This window comes from Rhinatrema bivittatum, chromosome 5 (assembly GCF_901001135.1).
Source record: "Rhinatrema bivittatum chromosome 5, aRhiBiv1.1, whole genome shotgun sequence".
NCBI classification, from domain to species: Eukaryota; Metazoa; Chordata; class Amphibia; order Gymnophiona; family Rhinatrematidae; genus Rhinatrema; species Rhinatrema bivittatum.
This window is the reverse complement of record NC_042619.1, coordinates 367,641,373-367,660,246: the sequence shown is the minus strand read 5'-3', so window position 1 is coordinate 367,660,246 and position 18,874 is coordinate 367,641,373. Positions and strand designations below refer to the sequence as shown.

Genomic DNA, 18,874 nt, shown 5'->3' with positions numbered 1-18,874 from the left:
CTTTTATATGTTTTCTCTGGTGTATACAGGTTGATAAGATGAACAGTCCATTTTGACTTTTGACTTAACTGTACTTCACAACAAAAAAAGCAAATACATTGTAGTAGGACTAAATGAGTGGATGGCATTTGGAACATGTAGAAGATTTGTTAAATAGCTGTCTTTGCTAAGAATCATAATTTTAAATGGTAATGCACACCATAAACAGCAAACTAAAAAAAAAAAAAATGGGTGTGTGCATTCAGGCACTGATGGAGTTAAAATCAGAATAACATATTTAAGTCTTAACAGAATTTCACTGTCTGTTAACCTTATTTATAGTGGAAACTTAAATCAATCCCAGTGTGATTATTGCATCTGCTTCATCATGGGGGACATAATGCATGCTGGGACTGGTTGTGTTGCCTCTGTAAGGGGCTTGTGGAATAAACTGTGCTATTTTAAATGTGTGCATTAAAAATAGCACACTGTATTCAGGGAGCTGCTTATGCATGGTAACACCTCTTAATGAGGAAGCTCTAAAAAATAGTGCCAAGGTATTAAATTTAGCTTGGCTTTATGCTAAACAGTAGCATTGGACAAAGTGGACAGTTGCTCTTGAATGCATATGCCTGTTAGGATCCCCGGCCATGCGAGACCACAACTGGGTCCCCTTACCTGGACAGGCAGGCGGCCCGTTCCTGCGCCCCCTCGTTGCCGGCTCTCGCTGCTGACACAGACTGCCACAGCAGCGGCCTGCTCACGCTGCACCTCCACACGCCAAGCTCTGCGCTCGGCTCCTTAGGTGCACGTGTGTGCCTCTTCTGCAAATTTAAAGGGCTGGCGGCAGGAAAGTTCCCTGCGGCCCGCAAAGATGACATCAGGCAGGGTGGGTATATATACCCTGTTCTGCTACCAGCACTTCGCCTCAGCAATGGTTCTTGCTCATTCGTGAGTGTGAGTTGTCTGCGTTCCTGATCCCTGCCTTGTTTCCAGTGTTCCTGCCTTGATTTCCTGTTCCTGATTCCTGGTTCCAGCGGTACTGTTCCTCGTCTCCAGTCCCAGCCTGCTCCTCGTCCCTATGGATTGATCTTCTGGTTCTGACCCTGCCTGCCTGACTCCGCTTGACCTCCACCTGCAATGACTCTTGCCTGGTATCTTGACTCCGCTTGTTCTTGCCCGTCCTGACCTCTGGCCTGTTCCTGGTTCTGCTTGTCTGCTGCCTGCCTTGACCCCTGCTCATCTGACTCCGTTTCAGCTTCCTCTTCTGGTTCCATGCCTTGAGAGACCCCTGCCTAAGTCCTGCCGGCTCCATTACCCAAGGGCTCAACCTGTGGGGAATGAGGGCTATTATAGGTGAAGGTCCAGTTGGGTCTTCCTCGCCCGTACTGCCTCCCGATGAGGACCAACAGGGGCCCACTCCTGGTGGTAGCGTCAACCTCATCTCGGCTCAAGGGTCCACCTTTCCAACAATGCCTCAGTAAATCTGCTGGTCTATAAGATGCCACCAATCTCCAGTTTTATGCTAAATACGTTAATTCTGAGATGAGCTCATTACCACAGTATTTGCCAAGTTGGTGTAAATTTATTATGAGTGTATTTGCCTGGATAGATTTAGTTAACTGTGCTATCAGTTAACTGCAGGGGACGGGAAGAAAGGCAGAATCCTGGGCTTTCCTCAGTCTCCCCCTCCCAAATCAGGGACCGCCTATCATGGGATTAGTAAGAGGAGACCTCCCTGGCTATTGCCCTTCCCAGCATCTGAATAGTTTCACTGTTTGACACTCTTTATTTGATTTATATTCCGCTTTTCAGCACCTCAAAGCGGATTGCATTCAGGTACTGTAGATATTTAATGTGCTGCCTTATAGGGTTCAGCATGCACAGGTCAAATTGTGAAACCTGATGTTAGGAGGAATATGGAGCTCTCATCTTGTCAGCCCCAGGGGATACAGTTTAGAGGGCTGGTTCCCATATATAGGGGTAGGGATTATTGGCATCCAGGGGTGTGGTTGAGGCAGATGAATGTGGTTAGCTGTTGTAGGAACAGGAGTGGGGATCAGAGGAGAGAGTGGCCCTATGTGCTGTGACTTGAAAGGCGTGGCTGCATTAAAATGGCGGTGCTCATTTCAAAGCACCCTTTTTAATGTAGCGCTTTTCTGGGTTCAACACTCACACACTGGGATATTCTGCCCTGGGGCTCAAACTCAGGGGCTAATCTCATTGGGGTCTACACTGGGAATTACCTGGAGAGTTTATCACCTGCAAGCACACAGGACTACCTCGAAATCTTTTCCAATGTAAACACATACATACACAGTCTGAGTCAGTAAATCATGGTTCCAGATCTTTATGATAGTAGGTTTATTTGCGCAGTTAGAAATGAGAACTAAGAATAAATAAAATCAGATACAGAAGAGTTAATTGTAGATAACTACTACTAAAGAGAATACCTAAATTTGTACATATATTCTGTATATACATAAATAGAAAGATACAGAGCTTACATTTCTGATTGCTGTTGAAAACAAAAACCCAAGTGATCAGTCTGTCTTACAGCTTTCTCTATTCTTCACTTCAGAGTTTGCTGTCCTACCAGTTATATCCTTTCTATCTGCATATCTGAAACTGTTATGAGAAATGCATGCAGTGTTCCAAAACAGTCCAGAGTGTCTCTTGTGATTCTGACCCCCTCACAGGAACTACAGATTCTGCGCACCTTGTGTTTTTCACTTATGCTCACAGAAGTTACAATCATGGGATGTGTGTTACTGTGAGAACTCTGAATCCATTAAGGCTTAACTTTTAAATACAGTTCTCAGATTCTTTCCTGTTCATAAGCATTTTTTAGCATTTTATACTGCAAAGCAGTAGAGTTTACTGAGAGGTTGACCTGTGGTCTTCAAATTAGTCTTTTAACTTCCATTATTATCCACCCCTGGATTGTAATGGAACTCATATTAGGAAACAACAAAAATAATCAAAGTATTCTGATGAATGTGTTCAAAGCTATATGAGTAATACCATTAAAACTTATCAATTCTCTACATATGTTGCTCCCCTGGTGCAGCTGGTCAGATGACCCTCATCAGGAATACCTAAGCCCCATCTAAGCCTTAATTCACTTGGAGTTTAGTTGACCTAGAAGTCTGGCCAATTTGAAATCTTTAGCATGGCATGCCTCCATACTTGATCCTCTGCTTTAGGTCTCAGTATCTTCTATCACCCATTGCGATCTCTGCTGGTGGTTGTAGACATGGTTAGCTGATCTGACTTTCAGAAGATTTATGGCATGTCAGATTTATGGTCATGCTGTCATTAGCTGTTCAGTATCAAGCCCACTTTGCTCATCATGGCCTGCTTATCAAAAATTCACAGTTCTCCACATCTGCAGTTATTTAGCTGTCTCTTTTGCAATCTCAGAATTTAAAGTCTTACTTTAGGTGCTAGCAATTTTTAACACTTCAGTTAAATCTCCCTCACACTCACATTGTCTGGCTAATTCCTCCTCAGACCTCCTCTTGTCTGTTTTCTGCTGTCTGAACAACAGATAACTTTTCCTGCATCAGTCTATCACAGTTTTCTTGCTTTATTTTTTTTTTTGGTCTATGTACTGAGATTTTGGGACCAGGCTTTGATAATATCCAGCAATAGCCACACTAAAGCTGTCCTCTGTTTTTTCTTTGGGCACTGTGGAGTTTATATTCTTAGTAATCATATTATCCTAGGACAAATAGGATGATAGTCCTCACATACAGGTGACGTCACTGGATGGAGCCCTATCACGGAAAACTTTCTGTCAAAGTTTCTAGAAACTTTTGACTGGCACACTGAGCCCACTGAGCATGCCCAGCATACCATTATCCCTCGAACCACAGGGGTCTCACTTCAGTCTCTTTTTTTTCCATGCTGCAGTTAGCCTCGCGGTCAGGGCGTATGATTTCTCACACAATATTTCCTTCAGGAAAAAGTAATAATTTTCTTCAGAAAACTATCCCTTCATAGGGGTCTCCCATTCTCGGGTTATTTTTCTTTGATCAGTGACCATACCAATTATTCACGGTCGATACCGGTCTTAAGTTTCCTCGGTGACCACGGGCCGTCAACGGCTGTCCGGATGGAGGCACCTACTCTGACCAACAACCATAGACACCTCAGCCAATGCCAGGACTGTCGGGACTCTCGGGATCGAGATGTCCGATTCCACCATCGATGCCATCAATACCGCCTCCATCACCATCCATGCCACCGAGGCATAAACAAAAACCACTGATGGATTTATCGAAGACCATGCCTCCATCGATGCCATTCTCATTTCCTCCTTCTAGTCCACATCCACACACCTTATCAGACACCTGGGAGGATGTGGACACAGATTCTTCTACAGAAGATATCTTGTCGGACCCTTCCCCACCAGAGGAAAGGAGAAAATCACCTCCTGAGGACCTCTCCTTCTCAAACTTTGTTCGAGAAATGTCTGAGACAATCCCCTTTCAATTGCCTACAGAAGAGGATACAAGGCACAGGACTTTGGAAGTCTTCCAATTTGTGGATGCTCCTAAAGAAATTGTTGCCATACCAGTACGTGAAGTGCTAGTTGACCTTCAACATCGTCTGTGGGAACATCCCTGCACTGTACCTCCGGTAAACAGGAGAACAGATGCCACATATTTGGTGCAGCACATACCTGGATTTCAAAAAACTCTGCTCCCACATCAATCTGTTGTGGTAGAGTCTGCACAAAAAAGGTCAAAGAGAATTCGACCACACTCTTCCACACCTCTTGGAAAAGAGCAAAAATTCTTAGATAATTTAGGACGGAAAATGTTCCATGGTTCCATGCTCCTATCCAGAATTGCATCATACCAATTATATATGACACAATACCAAAGAAATTTGTGGAAACAAATGCAAAAATTCTCCGAAATCCTTCCACAACAGAATCAAGACACCTTTATTTCTATTATACATAAAGGTCTAGAAGCTGGCAAACACGAGGTATATGCTGCCTATGACTCATTCGAGACATCCTGCAGAATGGCAGCGACTGGCATTAGTGCCCGAAGATAGGCATGGTTAAAGCCCTGAGGTGCAAGAAAAATTGGCTGATCTTCCTTGCACAGGTGAGAACCTGTTTGGTGAAAAAGTGCAAGATGCAGTTGCACAGCTGAAGGACCATAACGAAACTCTGCGCCAACTTTCTATAATTACTACAGAGACTCCATTTTCTGCAAGACGGCCATCCAGGAAAGATATCAGAAAGCCTTTCTATCGACCACACAGGTATTATCCACCAGCTTCTCGTAGTAGAACAACAAGGCCAATGCAAAGGAGCCATCCCAGACAGCCAAAAGCATCCAGGCCTCAACCTCCTCCTCAGACAGGCCAAGCATCTGGGTTTTGAAAACCTCCCAGAGTACAGCAGCCACTCCAGAAACCCAATTCAGAATTTACCAGTTGGAGGCGGGTTTCATACTTTATCCCAGGACAAGCAGGATGCTAGTCCTCACATATGGGTGACATCAGTAATGGAGCCCTATACAGAAAAACTTCTGTCAGTTTCTAGAAACTTTTGACTGGCACAGTGTGCCTACAGAGCATGCTCGGCATGCCATGATATTCCTGGCCACAGGGGTCTCCCTTCAGTCTTCTTTTTTCCGCGGAGCCGTTGGCCTTGCGGTTATTTAGAGTCCTATGAGGTGAATTTCACCACATCAAAATTATTAAAATTAATAGAAAAACTATAGAACCGCAGGGGTCTCCTGTTTTCACCGTACGCGGTAAGTTTTTCTCTCGGTTCCGTCCGATTCCGTACCGTCTATTTCACCTGCAAGTCGTCGACGGCTGTCCGTCTTTGCCATAGCCTCGGGTTTTAAAAAATGCCCTGTTTGCTGCCATATGATGTCCATTACGGACCCACACTTAGAGTGTGTTATTTACCTCGGCGAAAAGCACGATGTTTTAACATGTACTAAGTGTGCCGAGATGACGCCGAAAGGCAGAAGACTCCGGATGGAGAAAATGGAGCATCTTTTTCACTTACAACTGATGCCCTCAACTCGACGTCAACGCAGTCGTCTCTGGCTGGAGCGATTTGTAAAGTCGTCCTTAAGAAGAAAAGACCAGACGAAGCGGGAGATAGGCCGTCACCAACTCCGTCTAGGTCCTCCATACAATCGATGTCTGCCATCGAGAAGACCACCGAAAGTAAACCAAAAGCATCGGCATCGACATCAGAGGTCGCACAAGTCTGACACAGACCCAATATCTGGTGGTTCATTGAGAGACTCTGAATCAGCACCAAAGAAACCTCGGGGACAGGACATTTCACAGAGGCCTTCCACGCCGAGGTGATCCCCACCGATATCGGTGCAGGGAACCGTACCCCTACAGGGCTCTGTGGAGGTACCGGTATCGCCTTCGCTGCCTTCCCCCATAGCTGCTCTGGTTTCACCAGCTATGCATGCGGAACTGGACGGATATATCCGCCAGGCAGTACGGGATGCGCTCCTCGATACGATGCCAGCACCGACTCATCCATCGAGGCCAGTGCCATTGGCATCACCATAGTCAGTGCCACCGGTTCCATCGGTGCCACCTCCGATAACATTACCAGCACCTTCGATGCCATAGATGCCATCACAGAGGCATTCACCGATGATACCATCGATGCCAGTGCCGGATTTATCTTTTTTGGCACCACTAATGGCAAAACTAGACACCCTTATCGATGCCATCCCAACAAAACCTCTGGAAAAATCGGTACCAACACCGACAGAAGAAGAACCACCGATTCCAGACCCAATCCCGGGTCCATCAGGGATTCCACACTCCCACCAATATCACCATTATTTCCATCAAAACTGACGGAACATCCATCGAGGCCAAAAGGAATTAGGCCTTCCACACCACCTCGGTCCCATACACCGGATACATGGCAAGGCCCTTTTCTCTATGGTAGCTGACCTAACCTCGCCCTCCCACACGCAGCAACCCGCAAATGCATCAAAAAATCGATGCAATGAATTAGCTCAATTCTTTAAAAATAAGGTCGCTGCCATCACGACACAATTCTCCCACAACAACCTTGATATTAGCCTCCCTAATCTCAGTTCCACAGTCCCCCTCTCCTCGTTTGACTCTTCCTCTTCCCTAGAAGTAGAGAACATCCTAAAAAAAATGAAACCCTCTTCGCATCCCTCTGAAACCATTCCTTCTAAACTCCTGCTTTCTATACCCAAGGTGATTGCAAAACCTCTATCGAATATTCTCAACTGCTCTCTAGAACATGGCACAGTCCCAAATTTCCTAAAACAAGCAGTAGTAAAACCACTACTCAAAAAACCCAATCTTGACCCCTCCACCTTGTCCAATTACAGACCTGTATCCAACCTCCCCTTCCTAGCTAAAATCCTTGAAAAACTAGTCAACTCTCGCCTCTCTGAACACCTGGAACAAAACAACATCCTCCCATCCACTCAACATGGTTTCAGGAAGCATCTTAGTACTGAAACCTTACTGCTCTCCCTTCACGATACACTCATAAGAGGTACTGACTCAGGTTCCTCTTACTTGATTGCCATGCTTGACATATCTGCTGCGTTCGACACAGTCAACCACGATGTCCTCCTCAACATCCTCATGAGCATTGGGATCTCTGGCAACACCCTCGCCTGGATACAATCATACCTCCAAAACCGCTTTTTTACTGTCCGAGTTGATAATAACGAATCTGACCCCATCAGTCTGCCCCAGGGTGTACCCCAAGGTTCCTCCCTCTCCTATACCCTTTTCAATATATACATGCTTCCTCTTACCACCTTGCTCTCGAACCTGCACATCAAGCATTTCATTTATGCTGACGATGTGCAACTCATTTTCCCCTTCTCAGACTCCCTCCAAACTGCTCTAGGAAACTGGGAATCCTGCCTTTCCTCCATCAACCAACTCCTTAATGACATGCACCTAGCTGTAAATCCTAACAAAACTGAACTGTTAATAATCTCCAACAAACAATCGCTTCCAGACATACCACTCACACACTCATCCTCCGTTTTCCCCGCCCACGTTCGCAATTTAGGTGTTGCTTATTGATAATCATCTTACTTTTAAATCATATATTAACTCCATCATAAAGGAATGTTATTTTAAGCTACAAACAATAAAAAAAACTTAAACCTCTGCTGCATTTCTCGGATTTCCGCACAGTGCTCCAGTCTATTATTCTATCCAAAATAGACTACTGTAACGCACTCCTCCTTGGCATCCCCGCCTCTCACACCAAGCCGTTACAGTTATTACAAAATGCCGCCGCTCGTATACTGTCAAATTCCAAAAAAAGGGACCATATCACTCCCATACTGATCGAATTACACTGGCTCCCAATACAATCACGAATTCTTTATAAAGCACTTTCCATCATCCACAAAAGTTTGCTAAACTCCAACCTCAATTGGATCAACCCACCACTCCTTCCTCGCACATCCAACCGACCTACACGCCCAGCTCTACAAGGAACACTAAGTGCCCAATCCATCAAATCATTCAAACTTTCCTCCACCATAAGCAGAGCCTTCTCTCTAGCAGGCCCCACCATTTGGAACTCCTTACCTCATGATATTCGCCTGGAGACATACACACCCATATTCAAGAAAAAACTGAAAACCTGGCTCTTTCAGCAGGCCTACACCATGACACCCCCCATTACATAAATACCCTTTTATTGTTATTTTTGTGATTTACGTCTATGAAAGCGGTCTGAATACGGAATACGCTATTTCCCCATTTTGTACATTGTACTTTATTGAAATTATTTATTGTTAGTTATTGTATATAAGTTATAGTTTCTCCAATTCATTGTTTATGCTTTTCTACCCATGACCCCTCCAACCCCTAACCCGTCCCCTCACCTCCCCTACCCATAACCCTTCCCCTGGTTTTTGTTCTTTGCTGGTTATATGTAAGGGCTCCTCCCAAAAGTTTTTGTTTAATGTGAACCGATGCGATGTGCGAACGGACATCGGTATATAAGAGACTTTAAATAAATAAATAAATAAATAAATAAAATAAAATACAGACACTGATACCTCCTCAGAGGAAATCCTTTCTGAACCATCTCCTCCAGAGGAAAGGAGAAAATCTGCTCCGGAAGTCCTCTCATTCTCAAGTTTTGTAAAGGATATGGCTGATACCATACCCTTTCAATTACAAACTGAAGAAGATGCCTGGCAAAAGACCCTAGAAGTGCCCCCAATTCGTGGATCCACCTAAGGAGGTTTTAGCCATCCCAGTGCACGAGGTTCTTGCTGAACTATTACACAGATCATGGGAGCATCCCTGCTCCATACCTCCAGTAAACAAAAGGACTGATGTGACATATTTGGTCCAGCACATTCCTGGGTTCCATAAGACTCAGCTACCTCATCATTCAGTGGTAGTTGAATCAGCGCAAAAGAGATCAAAGAGTAAAGACTCACTCTTCACAACCCCACCAGGCAAGGATAACAGATTCCTAGACAACATTGGCAGAAAAATGTTTCAAGGGTCTATGTTGGTTTCCCGGATTGCGGCCTACCAATTATATATGACCCAATACCAACGAAACTTATGGAAACAGATACAAGACCTCTCCGAATCTCTCCCTCAACAGCTTCAAGAGTCCTTCTCATTTATTTATTTATTTATTTATTTATTATTTAGAGTCTTTTTTATACCGAAGTATAGCAGAGTGCCTTCACCCCGGTTTACATCGAAAAAACAACTTCATACATGGAACATGTTATAACGCAAGTACAACTAAGTGAAGTTAACATCTTAGAAAAGGCAGAGTAAAAACATATTAGTAGTTGACAATTTACAAATCAGATTAGATGATTCTTAGAAAGGAAGGTTTTGGATTCAAGGAAAGACAAAGTTTATTCTGAATAGGTTGTGAATGATTGTCTAAACAACCAAGTTTTGAGTTCTTTTTTGAATGATTTGGAGTCTCTAATGGAACTTAGGTAGGATGGAATAGAGTTCCATTCTTTCGGCCCTGCTATGGAGAAGGCTCTATTTCTAGTAATGGATAGTTTTGCAGATGATAGAGGGGGAATGATTAATTGCAATTTGTCATTAGTCCTTGTAGCGCGGGGTGATTTGTGAATTGCGATCATATTATCCAGGGACATATTGTTGCCTTTGTAAATTTCATTATGCAGAATAGTTAAAGTTTTGTATTTAATTCTTTGCGAAATTGGTAGCCAATGTAGGTTTTTCAGGGTTGGTGAGATGTGATCATATTTCCTCTTGCCAGTGAGAACTCGAGCAGTGGCATTCTGCAGTACCTGCAATGGTTTCAGTGTGGATTTAGGTAGTCCAATGAAAATTGCGTTGCAATAATAAAGGCTTGAGAAAATAATTCACAAGGGCCTAGAAGCCGGTAAACATGAAGTCCATGCAGCATACGACTCCTTCGAAACTGCATCTAGAATGTCAGCCACCGGAATCAGTGCTCTAAGATGGGCCTGGCTCAAGGCATCTGATTTGAGGCCTGAGATACAGGACAAACTGGCTGATCTCCCTTGTCTAGGCGACAACTTGTTTGGAGAAAAGGTAAAGGAAGCTGTTTCCCTCTTTAAAGAGCATTCAGAGACTCTCAAACAACTGTCCTCTGTGCCTCAGGAGTCTCAAACATCAAGGAGACTCCCAAGAAAAGAATCAAAACGCCCATACTATAGACCAAAGCATTATTATCCTCCTCCTGCCCGTGGACGCTCATCTAGGCCAGCTCAAAGATCACATCCTAGACAGCCAAGAGTAACCAGGCCTCAACCCCGTCCTCAGACAGGATCCACTTTGTGGTTTTGAACCATATCCAGGGAACAGCAGTCTATCTCCCAATCCAACACCGGAATTACCAGTAGGAGGACGGATAACATTTTTTCACCACAATTGGTCATCCATCACCACAGACCAACGGGTACTCTCCATCACAACTCAAGGGTACCACTTGGACTTTCTCACTGTACCAAACGACACTCCTCCCACTGCGTTGTGGACAGCAAACAACCAATCTGCACTTCTACAAACAGAATTATCCACCATACTGAGAGCCAGGGCCATGGAACCAGTTCCCCGACCTCAGCAGGGCAGAGGATTCTACTCCCGTTATTTCCTCATTCCAAAGAAAACAGGAGGTCTACGTCCCATCCTAGACCTCAGAAATCTCAACAAATTTCTGAGAAAAGAAAAATTCAGGATGGTTTCTCTAGGGACCCTGTTACCTCTACTTCAAACAGGAGATTGGCTCTGTTTTCTGGATCTTCAAGATGCTTACGCTCACATTCCCATATTCCCTCCTCATCGAAAGTGCCTTTGATTCCTAGTGGGTACTCAACATTATCAATACAAAGTTCTACCATTCGGCCTTGCCTCAGCACCTCGAGTGTTCACAAAATGTCTAGCAGTTGCAGCAGCTCACTTGCACAAGCAGGGCCTGCATGTATTTCCTTATCTGGAAGACTGGCTCATCAAGAGCCAATCAAACCAAGGAGCTCTCGACTTTCTCAAACTCACAATCAATCTGCTTCACTCGATGGGATTTCTTATCAATTACCAAAAATCCCATCTCATGCCATCTCGACTTCTACATTTCATCGGAGCAGAATTGAACACCACCGCGTCCAAAGCCTTCCTACCAAAAGACCGCACAGACACGCTCTCCAAATTAGCGAGATCTCTGCGTGCAAGAACAACAGCTACAACCCATCAGTTTCTGCTGGGATACATGGCTTCCACAGTACACATCACCCCTATGGCCAGATTAGCCATGAGAATAACGCAATGGACTTTGAGATCACAGTGGCTCCAAGCTATTCAACCGCTGTCATCTCCAATTCAAATAACCCACCAGTTACGTTCATCTCTCCTCTGGTGGACAACTTGCTAACAGGCCTACCATTTCAGCAGTCAGTTCCTTAAGTCACCTTAACTACAGATGCATCCACCTTAGGTTGGGGAGTGCATGTAGAAAATCTTCAGACTCAAGGTACTTGGACAAAACCCAAAGCCACATTTCAAATCAACTTCCTAGAGCTTCAAGCTATACATTATACTCAAGGACTGCCTTTCACACAAAACTGTTCTTATACAAACGGACAACACTGTTGCCATGTGGTACCTGAACAAACAGGGAAGGACAGGCTCTTATCTCCTTTGCCAAAAAGCCACGCAGATTTGGGATTGGGCTCTAACACATTCCATGTTTCTCTGGGCCACTTATCTAGCAAGCATACACAAAGTAGTTGCGGATCGCCTCAGTCATCAGTTCCATCCCCACGAGTGGTCCCTGGATCCGGCGTTAATGACTAGACTCTTTCAACGTTGGGGTCAGCCAATAATAGACCTCTTTGCACCCGAACTCAATCACAAAGAGGACGGATTCTGCTCCCTACACAAGCAGAGAAACCAGTTAACAATGGATGCCTTTGCTCGTACCTGGAACTCCTCAGGACTCTTTTACGCGTATCCCCCGATACCGCTCATAGCAAAAACTCTAATGAAGCTACAACAGGCAAGGGGTCAGTGATACTCATAGCCCCTTATTGGCCTTGACAAGTATGGTTTCCCATACTTCTCGACCTCTCGATCAGAGAACCAATTCGCCTGGGCTCAGTACCCACTCTCATAACTCAGGACCAGGGCAGGTTGTGCCACCCCAACCTTCAGACCCTATCCCTCACAGCCTGGATGTTGAAAGCTTGATTCTGCAACCATTCAATCTTTCAACTAATGTCTCTCAAGTGCTTGTAGCTTCACGTAAGCCTTCTACACGAAAATCCTATAATTGTAAGTGGAAACGATTCACCACGTGGTGCACACAGAAAAGTATCGATCCCTTTTCCTGCCCCACATCATCTTTATTAAACTATCTCTAGCACCTTTCAGACTCTGGTCTTCAGACTTCGTCGGTAAGGGTACACTTGAGTGTAATCTCAGTTTACCACAAGGGAGTAGGGGATGCCCCGATATCAGTGCAAACCCTTGTCAGTAGATTTATGAGAGGTTTAATTCAACTAAAGCCCCTTTACGGCCACCAGTCACAGAATGGAACCTTAATGTAGTACTAGCAAGGCTCATGGGTTCTCCTTTTGCGCCCATAGACTCCTGCGATGTTAAATTTCTTACATGGAAACTTCTCTTCCTAGTAACTATTTTACATCTGCTAGAAGATGTTAGTGAGTTACAAGCACTTGTAACATATTCACCCTATACCAGGTTCCTACATGACCGAGTGGTCCTGCGTACTCACCCTAAATTCCTTCCCAAAGTGGTTACAGATTTCCACTTAAATCAGTCTATAAATTTGCACACATTCTTTCCAAGACCTCACTCTTACCAAAGCGAAAGAGTTTTGCACACCTTGGACTGGAAACGCGCGCTAGCGTATTATCTAGCTCGCACTAAAGCCCATAGAAAATCCACCCAGCTCTTTGTTTCTTTTGACAAAAACAAACCAGGTATGACAGTGGGCAAACAAACTCTCTCCAATTGGCTAGCAGATTGTATAGACTTCTGATATGAAAAAGCAGGCCTTTCTCTCCAGGGACGAGTAAAAGCGCACTCAGAGCAATAGCAACCTCAGTAGCACACTATCGTTCCGTACCGATTGCTGAGACCTGCAAAGCTGCAACATGGAGCTCTGTTTACACATTTGCAGTTCATTACTGCCTGGACAAGGAAGGACGACACTATTCCGTCTTTGGACAATCTGTCTTAAAGAACTTATTTCCAGTATAATCCCAACTCCTTCCACATCCAACCTGCTGTGATTTCAGGCTGCTTCATTTTTTCCAGCAGTACACCAGTTGTGCCTGTTGCACAAGTTGTACACTGTTGGTCCAAAACAAAGATGACTCAGCCTGTAGCTTGCTAATCACCCATATGTGAGGACTATCATCCTGCTTGTCCTGGGATAAAGCAAAATTGCTTACCTGTAATTGGTGTTATCCCAGAACAGCAGGATGTAGTCCTCATGAAACCCATCCGCCACCCCGCGGAGTTGGGTCCGAAACGTTTTATTATTTTATTTTTTCGTTCATACTTATTGCTACAAACGAGACGGAAGGGAGACCCCTGTGGCTCGAGGGATAATGGCATGCTGGGCATGCTCAGTGGGTTCAGTGTGCCTGTCAAAAGTTTCTAGAAAGTTTTCCATGATAGGGCTCCATCCAGTGACGTCACCCATATGTGAGGACTACATCCTGCTGTCCTGGGATAACACCTATTACAGGTAAGCAATTTTGCTTTCTCCACATCAGCAAATGAATTTGTCTGCCGAGGCAAGGGTTTTTTCACCTGCTGCTGCAATCTCCAAAAGGTACTTTCCCTTTGTTTCTATTTTTAATTCTACCGTCCCATCCTCTTGATCCTTAAATGACACCTTTTGTGACCACATGATGCCAAAGTCAAATACACAATTTTCTGTATGTAATATGTTTTCTTATACTCTATCCAGTATTCTGCAGTTTAAAAGAGAAATTATTAACATATACTATATGATACCAAAAGAAACAAATCTGCCCTTCATACTAAGCATTTTCTAGCATTTCATAGTGCAAAGCAGTAAATGAGTTTACTGAGAGGTTGGCCTGTGGCCTTCAACCTAATCTGTTAACTCATTTACATTAGCTTAGTATGTGCTTCTTTAAAACTTGGTTTAATATTTACCTCAAAATCAGCAGGTTACCAGCAGGTACCAAACTCTAGTCCTCTGTGGAAGTTTGATTTGTATCTGTAGAGAGAAACTTAATCTACATGTTTTACTCTATTTGAAGCACTAGGCTGCATTTCAGAAATTCAGAGCTGATCATTTGTATTTTTGCAGCCACCGGTAGCTGTTTGGTTTGGACCTTGAATTTCATGATTCAGCTTCTCAAAGTAGCAGTGACTCAAACAAGAAGAAAAACTGTAAATCACATCCTCGTTTTGAATGTAGATGTTCCCAAATTAGGAATATTTGATGATTTTGTTTTATGGTTTACATCTTATTGGCAATTGCTGTAGAACTATAATTTTATAGTTGGAGAGAAACAGTTCTAAAAACAAAAGCAACATGTTGATTTACTTTTAGAATGCTGTTGCCTTCTGTCCTGTAAAATTATGTTGTCAACTTAATGCATTCTGTAATATTTATAGGAGACTTAGAAAATGTTATCCATATATAGAATATATATCTTTGACTTAGAGCATCCTTGGATTGCCCAGTTCACTCAGTTTTGCTTTGTGATGCACCACAAGAATACATGAGGAAGCACTTAATGTTTATTCCCTGTACGTACCAGGATCAGTCCAGGACACCTGGGTTGTGACTCCGCACCAGTAGATGGAGACAGACTAAAACTTGTGGGCGGAGCCATATATAAGCCCCTGTGCCAGTCACAGCCCCCCAGTCTTACTCTGTCTCCAGTAGATGGTGCAGGTCCAGTCACAGCCTCTGCCTGACCTGATTCTGGTGTTTAGTCAGGTTTGATTTTGAGTTAGTTTTTTTGTCTTAGTTTAATTGTTTAAATTGGGTTTTTGTTTTTTAATTCTTTCCCGGGTGCCCTGCCTCCCAGGGGAGTTGAGAGGTCCTGAGGGGACTACCCTCCCCCGGTTGAGGCCGCTGCCAGGGTTGAGGACCCGGCTAAACTAGTGGCAGCGTCAGGGGTGACACCAGGGAGCCTGGTTCACTCACCCCTGCAGGAAAAAGGGCTTTCAGAACCAGGGACAGCGCTTTTTTCTGTAAAAAAAAAAAAAAAAAGTTTTACTTTTATTTTCTTGCGGCTCTCCGTTCCTTGGCGTTGCCGCTCCGTTTTCGTCGGTGAGGGGGCGTCGCCAGCTGGGGGGAGGTCGCCGAATTGCGCCGTTTTGATCATTTTTTAAATTTTCAATTTTTTCCTCTGAGGTAACTTTTTTTTTCGTCGCGCCTCTGTTTCCCGCGTTCGCCAGCATGCCTCGCGGTTCGCAGTGCAAGGCCTGCGGCTCGGCGCGCGCGCGTCTCTCCCGGGACAGCCTTTGTTCGGCTTGTGTCCCGGGTGATGAGGGCACCTCAGCAGCACCTCGGGGAGCTCGGTCCAGGGTCGTGCGATCGCCGCCGCGAGGTGGGGGCCCCTCTGACACGCCTCAGGAGCTGTTCCCGCTTAGCGCGGGAGTGGCAGCCATTTTGGCCACCGGCTGGGAAATTTCCAGGGAGACGGTGGGGGCTTCGTCTCTGCCTCCCGCGCTTTCCCCGCAGCGTGCCAAGGCGGGAGAGGTCCCCTCGGAGGGGATTCCGTCCCAGGAGGATTCGTGTAGCGATTCAGCGGATTCCGGAGAATTTTCTGAGGACTTTGCGCTGTTGCTGCGCAAAGTCCTCAAATATAAGCGCAACAAGCGCATACGGGGGAAAATCTCGCGTGCGGCTGTCCGCAAGTCCCCACCACGGAAAAAGAAGGCCAGGAAGAGTGCGGAAATGGCCCAGGGCTCGTCCAGGGACAAGCGACTTCCCCGGGGGCTCCCGCAAGAATCGGATTCCGAGGATTTTTCCGGAACGGATTCTGAGGCCTCCGAAGAGCCCCTGATGGGGGCCGGGACGGCAGCACCGGATGGAACGGCGCAGCCCAGTGCAGGGAAAAGTGCACAGGCCTTAGACGGGGACGACCCCAAAGTGGTTTGGCTATTCCGCAGGGAGGAACTGTCACCTCTCATCCCAGCTATTCTCCAGGAGCTGGGGATTGAGGCTCCCCCGGTGGTGGTCCGCCAGGAGGCGAATATGGATCCTGTTCTGCTCGGTCTCACAGGGCCGGCAGTCGCCTTCCCTTTTCATTTTTCATCTACGGATATCCTATTCAAGGAATGGGATACTCCGGAGCTGGGTTTGAAAGTCAGCAAGGCCATGGATAAACTTTATCCTTTACCGGAGGAGGTGCTGGAGCTCCTCAGACTTCCTAAGGTGGATTCGGCAGTGTCTGCTGTCACGAAGAGGTCTACCATCCCGGTCACGGGAGCTACGGCCCTCCGGGATATTCAAGACCGGAAGTTGGAGGTACAACTCAAAAAGATTTTTGAGGTTTCCGCCCTGGGAGTGCGAGCCGCCATTTGCACGAACTTCGCCATGCGAGCTAGTCTGCGCTGGGCCCAGGTTCTGCAGGCTAATGCAGATCTCTCTCCGGAGGAGTCTTCCCAAGCAGATAGGTTGGAAGCAGCTATTGCGTATGGGGCTGATGCGCTCCATGATCTTTTACGCACTTCAGCTAGGTCCATGGTTTCGGCAGTGTCGGCACGCCGTCTCCTTTGGCTGCGCAACTGGGCAGCGGATGGTTCGTCCAAGGCTCACCTCGGGGCGTTACCCTTTAAAGGGAAATTGCTGTTCGGAAAGGAGTTAGATGACTTGATGGTTTCGCTAGGCGAGAACCGAGCGTTTAAGCTGCCAGAGGATAGGGCCCGGGCGCGCTCTTCGTTTTCCAGCAGAGCTCGTTTCCGGGGTCCCCGAAAGTCCAGGCCACAAAGATCCACCGGGTCCTCTTATAGATCGTCCTCTTCTCGAAACACTCACTGGCAGCAGTCCTTTCGAGGTAAACGCTTTGGCAGGCAAGGAGGGGCCCCATCGGGTGCGGGGTCCAAGCCTTTGCAATGAAGTTCGGCCGGCCCATCCCTCCTTGCGTCCTCACCATGTTGTCCCAAACGTGGGGGCGCGTCTATCCTTGTTCCTCGAGGTATGGGCCAGCATTACGTCGGATCAGTGGGTCCTCAATGTGATAAGACACGGCTACGAGTTAGATTTTGCTCGCATTCCAGCGGACAAGTTCCTGATCTCGCCCTGCAAGGATCCCATGAAGAAGGTGGCGGTGCTAGACACCATTCGAAAACTAGAAAGCTTGGGGGCCATCTCTCCGGTTCCGGTCGATCAGTACGGCAAGGGCCGTTATTCCATTTACTTCATAGTTCCCAAGAAAGACGGCACTTTCCGACCCATTCTGGATCTGAAAGGAGTCAACAGATGCCTTCGGGTCCCTCACTTCAAGATGGAGACCATTCGTTCGGTGATCGCGTCAGTGCGGCCAGGAGAATTCCTTGCGTCACTAGATCTCACAGAAGCATACCTTCATGTGGGCATCCAACCAGCGTTCCAGCGGTTCCTGCGGTTTTGCATTCTGGGAAGACACTTCCAGTTCCAGGCTCTTCCGTTCGGCCTGGCGACAGCGCCTCGGACATTCACGAAAGTGATGGTGGTGGTGGCGGCGCACTTACGTCGGGAAGGCCTCCTGGTTCACCCTTACCTCGACGATTGGTTGATTCGGGCAAAGTCAGAGAGCTTGTGTCGGCAGGCGGTAGCCAAGGTGCTTCAATTCTTGCAGTCCCTGGGCTGGGTAGTCAACTACAACAAGAGTCATCTGGAACCCACTCAGTCCTTGGAGTATCTAGGAGCTGTCTTCGACACAAAACGGGGCAGAGTGATTCTCTCTCAGGAACGGATATGCAAACTACAGTCTCAAGTGCAACGTCTTTTGTCTCAGCACCGTCCGCGAGTCTGCGATTACCTGACGGTTCTCGGATCTATGGCCTCCACGCTGGCGTTAGTCCCTTGGGCATTCGCTCACCTGCGGCCGCTGCAGTCTTCATTGCTTTCCCGCTGGAAACCGATTTCAGAGGAATTTTATCTTCCACTGCCTCTCGACAGTCAGGCGTGCTCCAGCCTGAGCTGGTGGCTGGATTCCAAACATCTTTCCTGTGGAGTATCTCTTCTCCTTCCCAACTGGACAGTGGTGACCACGGATGCCAGTCTTTCCGGTTGGGGTGCAGTTTGCCAAGGGAAATCGGTTCAAGGTCTGTGGTCAGAAGATCAGACCCGGTGGTCTATCAACCGCCTAGAGTCCAGGGCGGTCCGTCTGGCATT

At 46.3% G+C, this 18,874-nt stretch overlaps 1 protein-coding gene across 3 annotated transcripts in view; it reads left to right on the top strand.

Moving 5' to 3' along the window:
* The window catches only part of MGAT4A (alpha-1,3-mannosyl-glycoprotein 4-beta-N-acetylglucosaminyltransferase A), a 359,679-nt gene that overhangs the window by 229,504 nt on the left and 111,301 nt on the right, over positions 1-18,874 (top strand). The window lies entirely within an intron of this gene.